The following is a 21,533-nucleotide window of genomic DNA, read 5'->3' as shown; positions in this document are numbered from 1 at the left end:
CATTGCCCAAACACACGACAGTAATAGTAGTGGAACTTACTTTTAAAAATGTTAAAACAATGCCTAATGACATGATGATTGTATTAGTGGGACTTGTTTTATCTGTTTACTAAAATTACCTAAGGCAATTTACTTTGTGAAGTGAAATGTTCTTCAGTCTGTCGGAGAAATGTCAAATCTTCTTCACCAAGGTACTCATCCTTCGTTCACAGGATACTCCGTACAGACGTTTTAATATATTAACAAAAGATACATTTTGGTGTTTTTAAGCCTTGGGCCTCATGCACACTGGATACTTTTTTCAGCTGCTCCTAGAAGTGGCTGGCGTTTTTTTTTTTTTGTCCTGCCTCCAAATGCCCTGTATGCTAGCCTATATGTCCATGCATACATAGGTGTTTAGAGGAGTTTAGAGACAGAGGTATTTGGAGGCAGGAGAAAAAAAACCCTGTCAGCTTATCCAGGAGCAGCAGAGTTTTAGCAGAAAAACACTTGATGCTTCTAAACGCCTGTAAATTCATCTAAACATGTTAAAGACAGGCACTTGAGAATTTAGCACTTGAGAGTTAACCTCCCTGGCGGTATGATTATTTCAGATTTAAGGTGCTGAAAGCGGTACAATTATTTTGCATGGAAATTTGGCATTTTATATTGTAGTCCTGTAATTCTTAGGCCGCGTACACACGGGCGGACTATCCGTCCAACTAAGTCCGTCAGACAATCCGACAGACAGTCCGTCCTACTTTTGAATGAACGGACTTGACCACACACGATGAACAGACAGTCCGCTGAAAGCTTGCGCGATGACGTGTACAGCACGTACGACGGGACTAGAAATATGACGTCCAATACACTGCAATGCAACCTTCGGCCGTGTAAATCCTTTCTGAGCATGCGCCATACTTAGTCCGTCCAACTTGCCTACTTACGAGCGGACTGTCCGCTGAAACCAAGTTTGGACGGACAATATTACGGAAATTCCGAAAGACTTAGTCCGCCAGACTGTCCGCTGAAAAAGTCCGCTGAAGCCCACACACGAGCGGACTGTCCGCTGAAACACGTTTCAGCGGACCAAGTCCGTCAGACAGTCCGCCCGTGTGTATGCTAAGTGAATAACTCACTTAAATCTGTCCAAACCAGAGTCTAGCAGACGTCCCGGGTATGATAAAGTTTGAAAAATTAAATCATAAATTATAATATAATAAATAACTATAAATAATTATACCAAATAATAATATAACAATAATAAAAAATTATGCAATGATGTAATCAAATTAAAAACACTGAAATTTGCTCAGTTGCAGAATTGTCACTGTCATTACTTTTCAGTATTCGATGACGGATCTCCCCACAAATCGATATCCCTCAATTCTGCGAGTGATTCCAATTTATTATCGCTGTTTTCTAGCTGGTTTAAAATAATTTTTGATGTAAAGGGACAGTTTTGGTTGCCATGGACAATCTCCAGTTTCGAGGCAGAAAGAACAGTTTTTATAATATAAAAGGGGATGTGAAATTATTACATACAGCAATGTAATCTGTAAGATTACATTATACTGTATGTATACTGTGTGTTTCACTTTTTGAATTTGGCGCCGTTCTCCGTCCCTGTGTGTCGCAACGCTCGCAGGGAATGGAGCTCGGCTCGGCTCCGTGATAGATCGAGTGGAGCACGGGTCGCTCATACAGCGGGGGGACATCGCTGGATCCAGGGGAGAAGGTAAGTAAACTCTCCCTGGATTCAGCGATGCAATCCCGAGTCTGGCTCGGGGTTACCGCTTTTGGTATAAAATCTCCACCCTGAGCCACACTCGGGAATACCGCCAGGGGGGTTAATTCATTAAAATGGCCAGAATAAATTATTATTCTTACCAATTAAATGAATTCATGGCCAAGCACTTGATGCCTCTAAATGTGCCTAAACGTGTTATGCGCTTTTACAAAAAAAAAAAGTGTAAAAAATGCTACTGCCAGGAGGAAAGGTTTCTAGGAGAGTAGGCAAAATGTACTGAGTGCATGAGGGCTTAATCAATCTGGATCCATCTGCATCCACTTTTATTGTCTTTTTCAACAGTAAAGTTGTAAAATAGAAACTACAAAAATAAAAAAAATCCTTTTGCTTGGTTGCTAGCAGAATGCCTTTTAACTCCTTTTTTCACCACCCGTCAGAATGTCGTCTCTCAACATTTTGTTTCCTATAGATATCCTCCAGCAAAGGTACACCAGGTCTCAGAAGAAACAGGAAAGCCTTGCCTAGCAACTAAAATGGAAAGCCTGTGGTCTTTAGACTCAAAGCCACAAGTGTCAACTATTCTTAAGTTTTTATCATAATTTCTAGGCTCCATTATTTAGGGGTGGATTGTAAAGACCATAAAATATGGAAAGTGATTAAGTATAGTAGATGAAACCACCTTTAACATCAGCTTCAAATACCAAAAATGTATGTGATGCTCAAACAAGTTTTATAGGAACCCGGGAACATGGCAGAAGATCATGTATGAGCACATGTGTGTGTAGGTGAAGGGAATCGCTGACAATTCAATTGATTAAGGGGTTGATTTACTAAAGGCTAATCCACTCTGCACTACAAGTGCACTTGGAAGTGCAATCACTGTAGATCTGAGGGGAAGTTCCGAAATTAGGGGAAGCTCTGCTGATTTTATCATCCAATCATGTGCAAGCAAAAATGCTGTTTTTTTTCCTTGCATGTCCCCCTCAGATCTACAGCGACTGCACTTCCAAGTGCACTTGCAGAGCAAAGTGGATTTACCTTTAGTAAATAAACCCCTAAGTCTGCTGCACCTGATAAAACCCTGAATACCAGGAATGAAAAGTGATTGATAGTGTAAGGGTGCACTTATTCTATGTAAAGGGTAGGAAAACCCACAGCGATATAAAATAGAATGCACAATAATGTTGCCCAATGTGAACACAATGGGTGAATTGGAAACAAGTGTGTTGTCTAGATTGACCTGTAACACATGTGGATAAGCAAAATTTCTTAAAACTTTATGGGGCTAATTTACTAAAGGAAAATCCACTTTGCACTGCAAGTGCACTTGAAAGTGCACTTAAAGTGCACTTGGAAATAAAGTCACTGTAGATCCGAGGGGGACATGCAAGGAAAATAAAAAACAGCATTTTAGCTTGCACATGATTGGATGATAAAATCAGCAGAGCTTCCACTCATTTCAGATCTACCCCTTAGATTTAGACCCCTTTCACACCAGGGCAAAACGCCCTAAAGAAGCTGCACCATTGTGTGTAGTGTGAAAGCCCCGAGGGCTTTCACACTACAGCGGTGCGCTGGCAGGACATCAGAAAAAAGTCCTGCCAGCAGCCTCTTTGGAGCGGTGAAGGAGCGGTGTGTTTACCACTCCTCCACCGCTGCTGCCCATTGAAATCAATGGGGCAGCGCTGTAATGCCGCCGGCAAAACGCCGCTATTGCGGCATATTGCCGGCGGTTTTAACCCTTTCGCGGCCGCTAGCGGGGGGTAAAAGCGCCCCGCTAGCGGCCGAAATGCGCCGCAAATCCGGCGGTAAAACGCCGCTAAAAATAGCGGCGTTTTACCACCGCCGCTAGCAGCGGTGTGGTGTGAAAGGGGTCTTAGAGCGACTGCACTTTCTGTTTCAATATGTTTATTGAGAATTTTTGAATAAACAGTAATAAACAAGAGATTACAATCAACTCCTTGTGAGCCCTCGCAGGGGCCACTAATCATGAATATAAATCCAAAGGGCTAACCATCACAATATATTTCTAATAAACTCAAGATAAGGAAGGGAGATGAGCAAGAGATGTAATCTAGACTGGTTCAGTGGCAAACAACTCGTTCCTTAATCATGTTCTGCGAGTAAGCCCTGTTCCTACTACCCCCGTCCATGGGAGGTAGCAGTTTTTATTAGCAATGTGAGAGATTACTAAGGAAAGAGAAGAGAGACAGGGAACAGAAGAAAGAAGGGTAAGGAGAAAAAAAGGGGGAGGAAAGGAAGGGGGGAAAGCTCGGGCTCGGACGCCCCGCCAGGGGAATTCACACCAAGCCCAGGCATGCCGCCTGGAGCGTGGGGAACTCATAAGAGATCCACGGCTCCCAGATCTTTAGAAATTTAGCATGAGAATCATGGACAATACTGGACATACGTTCCTGAAGTAACATAGCAGTCATGCGTGTCCTAACCCCTTGAAAATCTACCCGTTGTGACTTCCAGGCTTGGGCAATGGTCCACTTGGCCGCTATAAACAGATAGGTAGCCAGCTTCTGTTGAGGGCCGCACTTTCCAGTGCACTTGCAGTGCAAAGAGGATTTGCCTTTTGTAAATAACCCCCTATGTGTATAATTAAAAAATATAACATTGCAATTCAAACACAATGGGGGTTATTTACAAAAAGTAAATCCACTTTGCACTGCAAGTGCACTTGGAAATGCAGTCACTTTAAATCAAAGGGGTAGATCTGAAATGAGAGGAAGCTCTGCTGATTTTATCATACAATCATGTGCAAGCTAAAATGCTGTTTTTTATGTTCCTTGCATGTCCCCCTCGGATCTACAATGACTTTACTTCCAAGTGCACTCTCAGTGCAAAGCGGATTTGCCTTAGGTAAATAAATCCCAATGTGTATATGATCTAAAAGGAAGGAGCCATTTGTAATGTCAGAGAGCATGGTCTGCACTCCAGGCGGCCGTTCCACAATTTTTTGCTGTAACATTTTTTAAGTGCCTTTTAAAACTAAATAGATTTTTTATCAAAAGATAATGCACTATTAGTCTTCCTCCATCTTTTTTATCATCCACCATGAGCTGTTAACTGGGGATCCACTTGAGCCTTTCGAGGAAGGTATAGAGGAATCCATTTTATCAGAGGCAGATGAGCATCTATGCTTACTCATCCATCTGGGTCTGCTGGGAGCTGTTGTCCATTGTGAATCTCTGAGATTTGGCAGACAGAGGAATGCATCCCTAAGCTGTGGATCAGCACACGTGCTTGTGACCTATGTGGATCTGGTAAGCAACAAATTTGATACGGAAGAGTCCACAGAGCTTGGGCCGGTGATCTGTTCGATTTGGGAATCACAAGATAATTGGATGTGTTTTCAATTCAGCCCATTCACTCTGCTGAATTTGATTTGCTTTCACATAGATTATTTGGAACCCAAGAGAGATTGCTGATATATATTTACTCTCTTGTCAGCTTTTTTTTTTCTTTTCAGATGTAAAAAGTTATGAAGTTATGAAGTTTAGAAATCTAAAAAAAGAAACAATGGGGGTTATTTACTAAAGAAAAATCCAGTTTGCACTGCAAGTGCACTTGAAGGTAAAATCGATGTAGATCCGAGGGGGACATGCAAGGAAAATAAAAAACAACATCATAGCTTGTACATGATTGGATGATAAAATCAGCAGAGCTTCCACTCATTTCAGATCTACCCCTTAGATTTAGAGCGACTGCACTTCCAAGTGAACTTCCAGTGCAAAGTGGATTTGCCTTTCGTAAATAACCCCCATTGTGTTTAAATTGCATTGTTATATTTTTTGATTATGCATATACAGTTTTAAGAAATGTTGGTTATCCACATGTGTTACAGGTCAATCTAGACCACATACTTGTGTTCACATTAGGCAATATTGTTGTGCATTATATTTTATAACAATGTATGAGCACATGCCATATTTCTGTCATGCACAAAATGTCCACTTATCTATCTTTTACTGCTCTTTTACTGCCACCATTTTGTCAAGCCACTTCTCAGGCATGGCATCCACACATTGAGAGCACCACAAGGTTCCCTCAGCACATGTGATTATGTGTAATAAATGGAGGGTAAGCAGTACTTGTCCCAAAGTGTCTCCTGTCTTTTTTTACTTTTTTACACTTTTTTTGTGAAATGGTAGGGGTACAATGTACCCGTTCCCCAATTCATATGGGGGGAGGCCGGGATCTGGGGGTCCCTTTGTTAAAGGGGGCTTCCAGATTCCGATAAGCACGCAGCCCGCACACCGGATAAGCAGACCCGATAAGCACGAAGACCCCTACAACCAGTGGGCAAGGGTTGTGGGGATGAGGCCCTTATCCTCATCAACATGGGGACAAGGTGCTTTGGGGGTGACTCCAAAGCATTCCCCTCCATGTTGAGGGCATGTGGCCTGGTACGGTTCAGGAGGGAGGGTGCTCTCTCGTCCCCCTTCTTTTCCTGCAGCCTGCCAGGTTGTGCGCTTGGATAAGGGTCTGGTATGCATTTTGGGGGGACCCCTATGCCATTTTTTTTATCTGGTGCAGGGTTCCCCTTAAAATTACTGCTCCCGAAAAAAAATTCAATTTTTAAAACTTTGTTTTGCATTGATACATATCCCCTGGGGCAGGACCCGGGTCCCCAAACACTTTTTATGACAATAAGTTGCATATAAGCCTTTTAACTGAACTCTTTTGATTTTTTATGTTTGTGTCCCATAGACTTTAATGGTGTTCATCCGAATTCTTTGCCTGTTCGCAAGTTCTGGTGTGAACCAACTGGGGGGTGTTCGGCTCATCCTTACTGAAGACCCATACTCTTCCCAATATTCTGCTTCAAGTTTGCAAGTAGGTTTAGTAATTATACTGTATATAGTGGAAATTCTTCCTTTCAATGTTTTCCTATCCATGCAAGTCAACTCAATCAGAGGTTACACGCCTGTTTTAGACTTAAACAGGAAAGGTTTCCATTGAGAGTTATTAAAGTGGTGTTGCCACCAAAAATAAAAAAATGTTTAAAATTCTTTAAAAAAATAAAAAAAATTATTGGAAAAAAAAAAGTTTTTACTCACCTCTAAATACCTTTTGCTAGGGGGTCCCTCGTAGTCTGCCTTCTTCCTTGCCCGGGCTGGTGACATCACTTCCCCTCGTGCCGCACAGTCACCTGGGACCTGTCACGTGTCCCAGGTTACTGCACGGCGCCGCTCGCCCATGCGCAGTGGGTGCCGTCTGTGAAGCCACAGCCGGGTGCCCACAGTACAAATGACGGCGCCGCGAGTGGAACGAGGGGGGGCTTCGTTCCCCTGCATCGCTGGACCCTGGGACAGGTAAGTGTCCGATTATTAAAAGTCAGTAGCTGCAGTATTTGTAGTTGCTGACTTTTAATTTGTTTTTTTTAGGGGGTACCCCACTTTAAGTTCTGAAGGAAAAAATCTTCAGAAAATCTGATAGTGTGTATGTGGCTTTACTTGGTTCTGAACTTCTTCCAGTAAATTATGTTCTCAAGCCCTAGCATGGCTGGGACCTCAGTGAGCACTCTGCAGGCTTTCAGCTGAATTGCCCAGAAAAACAGCAGCCCTTCCAGTCAGGAATATCTTCCTCCAGGAGAATACCCTGCTGCTCCAGGTATCAGACTTTTTAGGGCCCTCTTTCAACCTTCTGGGCACACCTGATGCAAAGGGGTTGGCTAGAGTCTTCTAAATACCCAAGCTCAGGGTTTGTCTCTTCCAGGCCACTACATTCTAGAACCAGAAGGCAGAAAGATGTAATGGAGCCTGCAGCCTGTGAGACCCAGAACAGACAAAAATAAACACTCTGCTCCACTGGCTATAGATGAGCCAAAAAAAAAATACATTTACCTCAACCTCACTGACAACCTACCCTAGGGGTTAAGGCTGTAAAATTCTTTTTGGTAGATATAGTGCATCACAGTCAGAGGTCAGGTTCAGAGACCAGAAGCTATAGCAGCAAATCACCCTGGCAAATGACCAAACTTTGCATATAAACAGCTGGACAGGAGCTTCCCTGAAATGGGTGGGTGAACTTGTATGTTCTCATGCTCGCACACCTCCCTCAGACACAGCAGGGCCGCACGTTTGAGACCCCTGGCCTAAGTGATACATTGTAATCAATGGCCTTACCTGCCTCTCCTGACTGCACGTCCCTGGTATACACATAACTATTTAATTAAAAAGCAAAGAAACAATTGATTACAATGTATCACTTAGGCTAATTCCACTGTGTAGAAAAAAAACAAAAATGACCGAGCTTCGAGGGTCGTAGCTCGGCGACCTGGGGTCACAGAGACCCCAAATTTGGGGAAGGGGGTGGTATGTAGCCGATGTCCTACCCCACTACTACTGGTAAAAATTTGGAGCTCCTTGGACTTATGGTTCTGGAAATATGGGGCTCCTTGCACAGCCTGTCAGCTTGCTATGGGGGCATCCAAACCGAGCTGCAGCGCCATGTGTCCATTCAGACATGGAGCTGTGGTTTGCCCCGCGCCCTTTCTCTCCTGATTGGCTAACTGACTTTGATTGACAGCAGTGGGAGCCAATGGTGCTGCTGCTGTGTCTCAGCCAATCAGGAAGGAGAGTCTCAGATGGCTGAGACACTCGTGGACATCTCTGGACTGAGATGGGGCTCAGGTAAGTATTAGGAGGGCTGAGGGGGGCTGCTGCACATAGAAGGCACCATTCTATGCATTAAGATAAAAAACCCTCTGACTTTACAACCCCTTTAACCGTTTGCCAACCAACTGCCGCAGTTATACCATGGCAGGTTAGCTCCCATGCGTGAGCCATCGTAGCTATACATTGGTTGGCAGGGTTGGGATAGCAGGCACCCTCGCATGCACGTTGCACAGCGGGGGTGCCGATGCTAGAGGCCAATGGTCGTGATGACCACCAGCCATGAGCAATCATGAGCAGGAGACACAGAACAGGGACAAGTGTGTGTAAACACACACTTACCTGTTCTGTTCTGACAGAAGTGACAGACCGTGTATTCCTATTAGCTAGGAACCACAATTAATCACATCCTCTAGTCAGTCCCCTCCCCCTTCAGTTAGAATCACTTCCCAGGGAACACAGTCTCCAAACAAGTAAGGGACAATGTTGTTGTTGTTGAGAAGCACAAGTCAGGTTATATTATAAAAAGATATCCAAATCTTTGATGATCCCTAGGAGCACCAGCAAATCTATCATAACCAAATGGAAAGAACATGACACAACAGCAAACCTGCCAAGAGACAGCCGCACACCAAAACTCACAGACCGGGCAAGGAGGGCATTAATCAGAGAGGCAGCACAGAGCCCTAAGGTGACCCTGGAGGAGCTACAGAGTTCCACAGCAGAAGCTAGAGTATCTGTACATAGGACGACAATAAGCCGTATGCTTCATAGAGTTGGGCTTTATGGCAGAGTGGCCAGAAGAAAGCCATTACTTTCAGCAAAAAACAAAATTGCACATTTTGAGTTGCGAAAAAGCATGTGAGAGACTCCCAAAATGTATGGAGGAAAGTGGCCTGGTCTGATGAGTCTAAAATTTAACTTTTTGGCCATCAAGGAAAACACTATGTCTGGCACAAACCCAACACATCACATCATCCAAAGAACACCAGCATGACAGCATCATGCTGTGGGGATATTTTTCGGCAGTCGGACTGGGAAACTGGTCAGAGTTGAGGGAAAGATGGATGGTGCTAAATACAGGGATATTTTTTTTTTTTAACAGAAATGTTTTATTGATTAAAATAAAGCATCATTACAACTTATGCACATTTCTCGATACATTCATATTTGCAGAGATTAAACCAGGGATATTTTTGAGCAAAACCCGTACCACTCTATGTGTGATTTGAGGCTTGGATGGAGGTTCACCTTCCAGCAGGACAATGACCCCAAACACACTGCTAAAGCAACTATTAAGTGGTTTAAGGGGAAACATGTAAATGTGTTGGAATGGCGTAGTCAAAGCCCAAACCTCAATCCAATAGAAAATCTGTGGTCAGATCTAAAGATTGCTGTTCACAAGTGCAAACCAACTTGAAGGAGCTGGAGCAGTTTTGCAAGGAGGAATGGGCAAAAATCCCAGTGGTAAGATGTGGCAAGCTCATAGAGACTTATCCAAAGGGACTTGGAGCTGTGATAGCCGCAAAAGGTGGCTCTACAAAGTATTGACTTTAGGGGGGTGAATTGTTATGCACATTGGCTTTTTATGTTATTGCGCCCTATTTGTTGTTTGCTTCACAATAAAAAAAAAAATCTTCAGAGATGGGAGCATGTTCTGTAAATTAAAAGATGCAAATCCTCAAACAATCCATGTCAATTCCAGGTTTTGAGGCAACAAGACATGAAAAATGCCAAGGGGGTGAATACTTTTCCAAGGTACTGTATCCAAAACCTGAAAAAAGCCCTGGGACTTGAGTCCTAGTACATTTTACCTAAATACACCCAGTCCCAGGGCTTTTTTCAGGTTTTGGATCCAGTACCTTTGGGAGCACTAAAATGTACACAAAAGAAAAATTTTTTACATAAAAGAATAATTAAGACTGACCTCCTCCCAGCCAATATAGCCAAAAACCTTGGGCGACCTCAGTCTTTTTTACTTCCGAAACATACAGGGCCCAGTACAGTCCTATTTGTATACTGATTGGCTGCTCCAACTGATTTGGTGGTGCTCCACCAAAAGCGCTTCAAGGCTCACCACAAGGGTTATGCCCATTCACACCTGTCCCTTGAAGTCTATTACTCCAAAAAGCTCCTTCCTAGTTCCTGTACTACTTTTGGGGACTTTGGGGTGCGATTTGTATAGACATCTGTGCAAAAACCCGTACATACTGTATGTCTCTAAAATTGCCACCCAAGTCGGACTGACATTCAACTGAACTCACGCAATTTTTAACCTGCTGTCAGTGTTAACCTAGGCTTTGAGACAGAGTTGTGTGATTTGCCCCCAAGTAGACATCAAAGGCAGTGCCTGAAAAACATGCGAATGCACATTTTTTGCATGTTTTCTTGCCTGGTCATTCGCTTTCTATTGCGTAAAAAAGTACTTAAAAAAAGCATTCAAACCTGCAGAGTGCAAGAATACTAGAAAAAAAAAAAAAAAAAAAACGAACAAACAAGACCAGAAATGCTCAGCTCAAGTGTGAATGGGGCTTTACACATAACTGCAGTCTGCCCAAAATATGCTGTGTATGTGAACAATTAGACTGGGGAAGTTGCACAATGACATATACAGTACATCTGGCTGAATATTTGATGATATGCACCTACTGATTCTGGATCAGTGACTAGTGAGTAGTGAAGTGCATAAAGGTTTCTGAGTATCAATTAAAGTCACACTAAACAATATCCTTATTTTCCAAAAATAATCCATACACAGCCACTACTTTACTAGCTCTGTAATCATTTTTTGTAAATTGTTTCTTATTGCATTTTTCTGCCTCCTTGTAATGTCTTCTGTGAGCTCCCAAACCTCTCCTTTTCCCTGTCAGTTCCCATGGTAGTTGCAGCCATGTGCCCTGCTCTATACACATTCAAGTCAATAGTCCCTAGACCAGGGGTCTCAAACTGGTGGCCCTCCAGCTGTTGCAAGCAAAACTACAAGTTCCATCATGCTTCTGCCTGTGGGAGTGGAGGGCTGCCAGTTTAAGACCCCTGCCCTAGACCATCTTGAGAGTGAGCAAGAGAGGGGGACTACGTTCTTACATACAGTAAGACCATGGAGAATGAATGTGGCCACCCTCTGATAGGAAGTTAAATCACAGCAGCAGAAAAAAAAAAAGAATTCCGAGAAGTCAGATAGCAACAGAAATCAATTTATTTAAGTCAAATATATATACTTGGGTAGCGGCCATAAACCTTTGTAAGGCTGCCTTGACTTATTGGGCTTACCAGTTACCTCGCTTGGCTTGTTCATCCACGTCTAGGTGTTCCCAGGGTTGATACCCAACAACTTGGACGCTGACACCAATAAAGTCCTTTTGAAAGGTTTTATTTTGCAGGGGTAACATCCAACAACACAGTCACATATAGGAACAGAGGGCAAGGGCGAAGAATTCAGGCACCTTGAACTACAGACATAACAAAGTCTCTAGTACCACCCAGAGAGTAGCCACTCGCAGCTGGGCACTTCAAGGCTGAACAGATCTCTAGCCAGAGATCATGGCAATCAGCACGCTGATTCAGAACTTGTCAAATCCTCTGAACATGTACAAGTTATAACTGAAAGTGAACAGGAACCTTTTTCCTGACAACTGACATCCTCAGTGGTTGCAAGGTTCCCATTCCCACATGTGCAATTCAGTGTACATTCAAAGGAGCTTTGTGAATAAGAAGGAAATACATTTTTTTTCCTTGTCAAAATATTTTATTATGTATTCAAAGGTAAATTATACAAGTGTACAACATAATCTGTTATCAATTAAATTAATGAAGCTCAGTTATATAAATGCAAAGAATAGTATAGATTGCTATTATATATTATTAAATAAAACTAATAAAGTTATAAGCAACTGATGATCTGTTTTTGAATGAAATATCTTAATTTATACAGTTACAATTATAACTGTAAAAATTCTATATGATCATAGGTAGCATATGTGGGAGCTTCTAAATTCAAGAAGTAAATATGGATAGAAATAAAGATAAGAAGGGAAGAAGGGTAGAAAGAAAGAGAAGTATGTATAGAGAAAGGGTAGTGAGTTCCGCAGGGTTCAGTCGGGAGGAAATACATTTTTTTTCAATGAGACATAGGGCTAATTTCACAAGGTTAACACTCCAGGATAGGAATACCTATTTTCATAAAAGTGACAGTTTCAGTTGAGTCCATTGAGATTAAAAAATGACAAGGACCTGGCTAAAATAAAGATCCCAATCATAATGTTAAATGTGTTATTTGTGCCCATAGTACATCTCCTCTGCAATAAAAACCCTGTTTGCAACATTTTCTAAGGTAAAATTCTGTTTTAAGAAGCCTGCATACAGTGAGATACTGTAGGATGCCACACATGCTGAAAAACATTTTGGGTTTATATGCACTTTAAACCTTTTTTTTTTCTGAAAGGACCTGGAAAGCCAGAACTTCTGGTCTGAATGCCTCTTTCAGATCCTTGACACTGACACCGCCCTCCCATTCATCCTGACAATGGCATGTAATGTAAAGTACAATGGAACCTCGGATTGCAAGGAACACAGTTTATGAGCATTTCGCAATACAAGCTATTTTCAAAAATCCTGACTCGCTTTGCGAGAGTTGTCTCACAAGACGAGCAGGATTCAAGCCACTGGGGGTGTAGTACCGCATTTGGCCAGAGGTGCGCGGGGGCACCAGTGATGCTCTCAGACGCTCAGTGACTACTCAGAGATACTCGAAAACACTCAGTTCCCGAGTGTCTCTGATCGTCTCTAAGTGTCTCCGATGCCCCTGCACCTCTGGCCACATGCTCTACTGCATAGACAAGCAGTGGCTGTAGAACGGATTATATGAGTTTCTATTATTTCCTATGGGGAAACTCGCTTTGAAATACCAGTGCTATGGATTACAAACATTCGTCTGGAACAAATTATGCTTGTAATCCAAGGTATTACTGAACTGTGAACTATATACTGTTTGTGTTATACTTATCTATGCAGCAGGTGGCGCTGTAGTATTATAGTATGTATTCTAAGATATAACAGGATGTATTGTCTATCTATGTTCAATGCACTTGTTTGTTGTTCTCTTCCTATTTCCATGATGTAAAGATATGTACTGCAATCCTCTGTAGCACCCTCTACTAGGGATGAGCCGAACACCCCCTGTTCGGTTCGCATCCAGAACATGCGAACAGGCAAAAAATTAGTTTGAATGCGCGAACACCATGGGACACGAAAATCAAAAGTTATAATTTTAAACGCTTATATGCATGGCATTGTCATAAAAAGTGTTTGGGGACCTGGGTCCTGCCCCAGGGGACATGTATCAATGCAAAAAAAAGTTTTAAAAATGGCTGTTTTTTCGGGAGCAGTGATTTTAATAATGATTAAAGTGAAACAATAAAAGTGTAATATTCCTTTAAATTTTGTACCTGGGGGGTGTCTATAGTATGCCTGTAAACTGGCACATGTTTCCCGTGTTTAGAATAGTCTGACAGAAAAATGACATTTCTAAAGGAAAAAAAAGTAATTTAAAACTACTTGTGGCTAGACATGTGCAGACTGAAATATTTTGTTTCAGAATTTCGTTTTCGTCCGAAAAATTAATTTATTTAGTTACTCCCGAAATTAGTTTTTATTTATTTAGTTTTTTGTTAAAAAATTGCATTCGTCCGAAAATCCAAATGAATTTCGGTCTAATCTGTCATTGAAGGCTTATGGTGTCTGTCGGAAAGAGGATTCAACGGAGCAGCGAAACTCACTTATGATGCTGCAATCATACAAGCTATAGTAGGATTCTAATGTTGTACATCTTCTATGTTTTTTTTTTAAGGCTATTGCATTGCACACAGATCATGTTAGCATTACCATTAAGAAAAAAAAAAATTAAGAAAAAAAAAAGCCGAGGGAGGGGGGGTCCCCCGAAATTCCATACCAGGCTTTCGGGTCTGGTATGGATATTAAGGGGAACCCCCGTGTCAACAAAGAAAATAATGGTGTGGGGGTCCCCCTCAAAATCCATACCAGGCCCTTCAGGTCTGGATTGGATTTTAAGGGGAACCCCGTGCCAAAAAAATGGCGTGGGGGTCCCCCTCAAAATCCATACCAGGCCCTTCAGGTCTGGCATGAATATTAAGGGGATCCCCCTGTCAAAAAAAAATGGCGTGGGGGCCCCCCTCAAAATCCATACCAGGCCCTTCAGGTCTGGAGTGGATTTTAAGGGGAATCCCACGCCAAAAAAAATTGCGTGGGGTCCTCCTCAAAATCCATACAAGACCCTTATCCGAGCATGCAACCTGGCAGGCTGCAGGAAAAGAGAGAGGGACGAGAGAGCGCCCCCCCCCCCGAACCGTACCTGGCCACGTGCCCTCAACATTGGGAGGGTGCTTTGAGTTAGCCCCTCAAAGCACCTTGTCCCCATGTTGATGAGGACAAGGGCCTCATCCCCACAACCCTGGCCGGTGGTTGTGGGGGTCTGCGGGCAGGGGGCTTATCGGAATCTGGAAGCCCCCTTTAACAAGGGGACCCCCAGATCCCGGCCTCCCCCGTGTGAAATGGTAAGGGGATACTACCATTTCACAAAAAAAGGGACAAAGTGTTAAAAATGACAGGAGACGGTCTTTGACAATTCCTTTACTAAAGTCTTCTTTCATCTTCTTTCTTCTGGTCTTCTTCCTTCTTCTTTTCTTCATCCTTCGGTTTCTTCCTCCATCTTCTTCTTCCTCCGATCCTCTTCTTCCTCCGATCCCCTTCTTCTTGGTCCGGTGTTCTCATCCGGCATCTTCCTCCACGGTGTCTCTTCTTGGTTCACGGGCCGCTCCATGCAATGGGAGGCTCCCGCTGTGCGGCGCTTCTCTTCTACTGACAGTTCTTTTATGACGGAGGGCGGGGCCACCCGGTGACTCCACCCCCTCTGACGCACGGTTCCATTTATTTTTTTGGCGCAGGGTTTCCCTTAATATCCATACCAGGCCCTGCTCTTGAAGGGGAACCCATTCCGTTTTTTTGTTTACATTAAAGTCGTGTTGTAAGACGCGCTGTGATTCACACTCAAGTCGTGTCCAAGTTGCCTCCTGAAGTCGTGCTGGAAGTCGTGTTGCCTCTGTGTGAATGAATGGACTGTTATGATAGAATGTTCAACAAACATAGATTGTTATTGTTAGAGTACAAGTTCAATAAACACAGATTGTTATTGTAAGCCCTTGTACACACGGTCGACATTCCGACAACAAAATCTGACGGATTTTGTCCGAAACTTGTGTTGCATACACACAGACGGACAAAGTTGTCGGAAAATCCGATCGTACGTAACGTGACGACGTTATTTCGTTACGATAGGACAACGTTCAGGCTAGTAGCCAATAGCTTTGGTCTAGGAATTTGATCTGAGCATGCGTGGCACTTTGTCCGATCGGAATTCTCTACACACAATAGGACAGAGTCCGATCGGATCATGTTGTCGGAAAGTTTTATAGCCCAGCTCTAAAACTTTGTCCTTCGGATATTCCAACAGAAACAGTCCGATGGAGCCCACACACTGTCGGATTATCCAACAACACGGTCCGATCAGACATTTTCCGTCGGAATATCAGACCGTGTGTACAAGGGCTTAGAGTCACATCGAATCTCCTATCTGTATCGAACTGTGTCAAAACGAAAACGAAAATAAAGCATTTTTTTTATGTCGGATCTTTCATTTATCAAAACGATAACGAAAATACCTGAAATTTGGACGAAAATGCATTCGGACGAAAACAAATGCACATGTCTACTTGCGGCTATAATGAATTGTTGGTCCACAATACACATAAATGTTAATTGATAAAAACGGCATGGGATTTCCCCACAAGGGAACCCTGAACCAAAATGTAACAAAAAATGCCGTGGGGGTCCCCCTCAAAATCCATACCAGACCCTTATCTGAGCACGCAACTTGGCAGGCTGCAGGAAAAGAGGGGGGACAAGAGAGTGCCCCCCCCCTGAATTGTACCAGGCCAGATGCCCTCAACATTGGAAGGGTGCTTTGGGGTAGCCCTCCAAAGCACCTTGTCCCTATGTTGATGGGGAGAAGGGCCTCATCCCCACAACCCTTGACCAAAGGTTGTGGGGGTCTGCGGGCAGGGAGCTTATCGGATTCTGGAAGCCCCCTTTAACAAGGGGATCCCCAAATCCCGCCCCCCCTGTGTGAATTGGTAATGGGGTACAAATGTACCTCTACCATTTCACAAAAAAGTGTCAAAAAGGTTAAAAAAGACAAGACACGGGTTTTGACAAGTCCTTTATTCATTTCTTCTTCTTCCATCTTCTTTCTTCTGGTCTTACTTCTGTGTTTGTTGTTCTTCCTCCATCTTCTTTTTCTCCATCTTCTTCTTCCTCCGCTCTTCTCGTCTGGCATCTTCCTCTGGCTTCTTCTCTGCTTTGCCCACCGCACGATCTGCCTCAGTGGGAGTCTTCCACCGCGTGACACTTCTTATATAACAGAGCGAGGGGCCACCCAGTGACCCCACCCCCTCTGACACCTGGGGACTTCCCTATGGCTTTTCCTATGTTGTCAGAGGGGGCTGAGCCACCCATTTACATAAACGGGGTGAAACCGCCCCCCTCTGACATCACGGAGAAAGCCATAGAGAAGTCCTTGTGAAGTCCCTGTGCGTCAGAGGAGGGCGGGGTCACTGGGTGACCCCCCCACCTTTATATAAGAAGTGTCAGTAGAACAGAAGCGTCACACGGTGGAAGACTCCCACTGAGGCGGATCGTGCAGTGGACAAATCGGAGAAGAAGCCAGCGGAAGATGCTGGATGAAAAGAGCGGACGAGAAGAGCGAAGGAAGAAGAAAATGGAGAAAAAGAAGATGTAGAAGAAGAAGAAGAACCCCGAAGGAAGACCAGAAGAAAGAAGATGGAAGAAGAAGCAGGGAAAGAAGGAGAAATGAATAAAGGACTTATCAAAAACCGTCTCTTGTCTTTTTTAAACTTTTTGACACATTTTTTGTGAAATGGTAGGGGTATATTTGGGCCGGGATCTGGGCCCTTGTTAAAGGGGGCTTCCAGGTTCCGATAATCCCCCCGCCCACAGACCCCCACAACCACCGGGCAAGGGCTGTGGGGATGAGGCCCTTCTCCCCATCAACATGGGGGGCTACCCCAAAGCACCCTCCCAATGTTGAGGGCATGTGGCCTGGTACGGTTCATGAAGGGGGGGGCTCTCTCATCCCCCCTCTTTTCCTGCGGCCTGCCAGGTTGTGTGCTTGGATAAGGGTCTGATGGATTTTTGGGGGGACCCCACGCCATTTAAAAAAAAATATTGGCGTGGGGTTCCCCTTAAAATCCATACCAGACCTGAAGGGTCTGGTATGGATTTTGAGGGGGACCCCACACCATTTTTTTTTTAAAATTTGGTTCGGAATAGGAATATTACACTTTTATTGTTTCACTTTAATCATTATTAAATCACTGCTCCCGAAAAAAATGGCCTGTATAATGCTGTTCAGAGTATATAGGGCCTGGGGGCTCCACACCTTTTTTTTTTTTTAATTTGGGTGTGGGGTTCCCCTTAACCACTTAAGCCCCGGACCAATTGTCAGCTTAAGGACCAGAGGTCTTTATACAATTTCGCACTGCACCGCTTTAACTGGTAATTGCGCGGTTGTACCCAAACGAAATTTGTGTCCTTTTCTTCCCAAAAATAGAGCTTTCTTTTGATGGTATTTGATCGTCTCTGCAAAATTTTTATTTTTTGCGATATAAATGGAAAAAGACCGAAAATTTCGAGAAAAAAAGATATTTTCTACTTTTTGTTATAAGAGAAATCAAATAAACTGAATTTTAGTCATACATTTAGGCCAAAATGTATTCAGCCACATGTCTTTAGTAAAAAAAAATTTCAATAAGCGTATATTTATTGGTTTGCGCAAAAGTTATAGCGTCTACAAACTAGAGTACATTTTCTAGAATTTACACAGCTTTTAATTTATGACTGCCTATCTCTTTTCATGAGGTGCTAGAATGGCTGGGCAGTAAAACCCCCCCCCCCCCCCCCAAATGACCGCATTTTGGAAAGTAGACACCCCAAGGAAATTGCTGAGAGGCACGTTGAGCCCATTGAATATTTTTTTTTGTCCCAAGGGATTGAATAATGGCAAAAAAATAAAAATAAATAAAATGTTTACAAAAATTTGTCACTAAATGATATATTGTTCACACATCCCATGGTTATATGTGGAATTGCACCCCAAAATAAATTTTGCTGCTTCTCCTGAGTACAGGGATACCACATGTGTGGGACTTTTTGGGAGCCTAGCTGCGTACGGGGCCCCGAAATCCAAGCACCGCCTTCAGGATTTCTAAGGGCATTCATTTTTTATTTTACTCCTCACTACCTATCATATCACAGTTTTGAAGGCCATAAAATGCCAAGATGGCACAACCCCCCCCCCCCCCCCCCCAAATGACCCCATTTTGAAAATTAGACACCCAAAGCTATTTGCTGAGGGGCATGTTGAGCCCATTGAATATTTTTTTTGTCCCAAGGGATTGAATAATGACAAAAAATAAAAATAATTTTTTTTTTACAAAAAGTTGTCACTAAATTATATATTGCTCACACATGCCATGGTTATATGTGGAATTGCACCCCAAAATACATTTAGCTGCTTCTCCTGAGTACAGGGATACCACATGTGTGGGACTTTTTGGGAGCCTATCTGCGTACAGGGCCCCGAAAACCAATCACCACCTTCAGGATTTTTAAGAGCGCAAATTTTTGATTTCACTCCTCACTACCTATTACAGTTTCGAAGGCCATAAAATGCCAAAATAGCACAAAACTCCCCCAAATGACCCCATTTTGGAAAGTAGACACCCCAAGCTATTTGCTGAGAGTCATGCTGAGTATTTTACAGCTCTCATTTTTTTTTGAAAATGAAGAAAGTAAAGAAAAGCACTTTTTTTTTTTTTTTTTAATTTAAAAACTTTGTGACAAAAAGCGAGATCTGCAAAATACTCACCATACCTCTCAGCAAATAGCTTGGGGGGTCTACTTTCCAAAATGGGGTCATTTGGGAGGGGGTTTGTGCCATGTGGGCATTCCTTGGCCTCCGAAACTGTGATTGGCAGTGAGGAGTGAAATAAAAAATTTACACCCTTAGAAAGCATGAAGGCGGTGCTTGGTTTTTGGGGTCCCATATGCAATTGGCTCCCAAAAAGTCCTACACATGTGGTATCCCCATACTCAGGAGAAGCAACAGAATGTATTTAAGGGTGTAGTACCACATATTCCCATGTAATGTTTGAGCAATATAGCATTTAGTGACAACTTTGTGCAAAAAATAAAATAAAATTATTTTTCCCACAACCTGTGTCATAATATAAAATATTCCATGGACTCAACATGCCTCTCAGCAAGAATGATACCAAGATGATACCTAAACCCCCAGGCATCATTCTGGTATAAACATTCAAAGTCCAGCAACATACCAGTACGTTGCTGGTCCTTGTTGGACATATATTGTAATCTTTTTTTCATGCAGCTTGTTGGCTGAACAAAAAAAAGAGATTGATCGGTGGGTATGCCCACCATTAGAATACCTCCCTTCATCCACCCACTTCTAATGATGGGCATACATGCACCATTTATATATGCCGAAGCATGGGGGCATCCTCCCACAAAAAAGTTATGCCGCGTACACACGAACAAACTTTTCCACGGGCAGGTCCTCCGTCGAAATTTCGACCGTATGTACGCAGCATTAGGAGCAAAATCGCTCCTCCGCCCCTGCTGCCCCCATGCTTCGGCATATATGCTCTTTTTTTTTAACTATAGTGGTGAAATCACCTCCTATAGTGTTGGAGTCATGGCTTTATCTATCGTGGGAGCAAACGCTGTTGCTGTCAAGATAAATAAATCCGCGCTGCAACTGAATGGCGTACCTGCTAAGCAAATTATGGTTAACATTAAAACAAAGTAACATTACAGTATAACAGTAAAACCTTACCATACCATACCTGCAAAGCGAATGGCAAAAAAAAACCAGTAAAAAAATAAAAATTTTTTTAACACAACCTGTGCCTAAAATATATATATGTCGAAGCATGGGGGCATCCTCCCGCAAAAAAGTTATGCCTCCCCTGCTGCCCCCATGCTTCGGCATATATGCTCTTTTTTTTTTTTTTTTTTAACTGTGGTAGTGAAATCACCTCCTACAGCACTGGAGTCACGGCTTTATGTATCGTGGGAGCAAACGCTATTGCTGTCAAGATAAATAAATCCGCGCTGCAGCTGAATGGCACACCTGAAAACAAAAAAAATGGTTAACAATAAAACACAGTAAACAGTAAAGTATAAAAAAATTACATACCTGGAAAGCGAGCATGATAAAACATAATAAAATATTGCAGAATAGAATACAGTAAAAAAGAGCAACAAGAGAGAGAGAACAATAAAACTACAACTATTTTTGGTTTTATATTTTATATATATATATTTTTTTTATTTTACTTTTTTTTTTTTTTTTACACTTTTTTTTTGAACTGTAACAACTGTAACGGTTCGGGTCTCTCAAAATGCGATGGCATCTTGGGAGACCCTGTGTTAGTGTGTCCTAGCCTGTGAAATGCTGTACCCTACGCTAAAACTTCACTAGTGTGTGGTAGCGTTCAAAAAATTCACCAATGCAAAGACCAGGATTGCCAGGACAGCATGGACAATAACAATGGGTGTCACGCCTATATCCGCGCTTGGTAGAGACACGACATCTTCTTTGGGGGGTTTGTTGGGTAGGGGTACTCTCGAGGACATACGGAAAATGCCTCTCATGCAGCCGGCTTACTGCATTTGGTTGGGAATGGTTAGGAGCAGAACCTTCTGGATACAGAAGGTCTGTGACAATCTCTGGAAAAAAAAAAAGGATAAAGTCCCACCTGAAGCTCTGTATAGCCTTCAGAAAAGCCAATTGAAATAAGTAAACAGACACTTTTTTGTACCAGTGTCTGGCCTTACGGGCAACTAGATACGGCGCCAACAACTGGTCATTGAGGTCCACCCCTCCCATATTTTTGTTATATTCGTGGATACAGAGGGGTATCTCCACAATACCAGTCGCCGTAGGAATTTGGACCGTCGTGTCTGCATGAAGGGAGGTAAGAACGAAAACATTCTTATTATCCCTC

The 21,533-nt window shown here is 42.9% G+C and overlaps 1 long non-coding RNA gene across 3 annotated transcripts in view; it reads left to right on the top strand.

The window, feature by feature from the left end:
• LOC143983058 (uncharacterized) overlaps nucleotides 1-21,533 on the top strand; it is a 222,225-nt gene that overhangs the window by 100,586 nt on the left and 100,106 nt on the right. For all 3 annotated transcript variants that reach the window (XR_013274558.1, XR_013274557.1, XR_013274559.1), the window contains exon 3: nucleotides 6,449-6,574. This is a non-coding gene — a long non-coding RNA (uncharacterized LOC143983058). The remainder of the gene's footprint in view (nucleotides 1-6,448; nucleotides 6,575-21,533) is intronic.

The sequence above is a fragment of the Lithobates pipiens genome, unplaced genomic scaffold (genome assembly GCF_037356315.1).
Source record: "Lithobates pipiens isolate NorthernLeopardFrog02 unplaced genomic scaffold, aLitPip1_a1.2 Scaffold_16, whole genome shotgun sequence".
In the NCBI taxonomy this organism is placed as follows: Eukaryota; Metazoa; Chordata; class Amphibia; order Anura; family Ranidae; genus Lithobates; species Lithobates pipiens.
The sequence above is the reverse complement of the archived record's forward strand: the minus strand, read 5'-3'. Positions and strand labels throughout refer to the sequence as shown.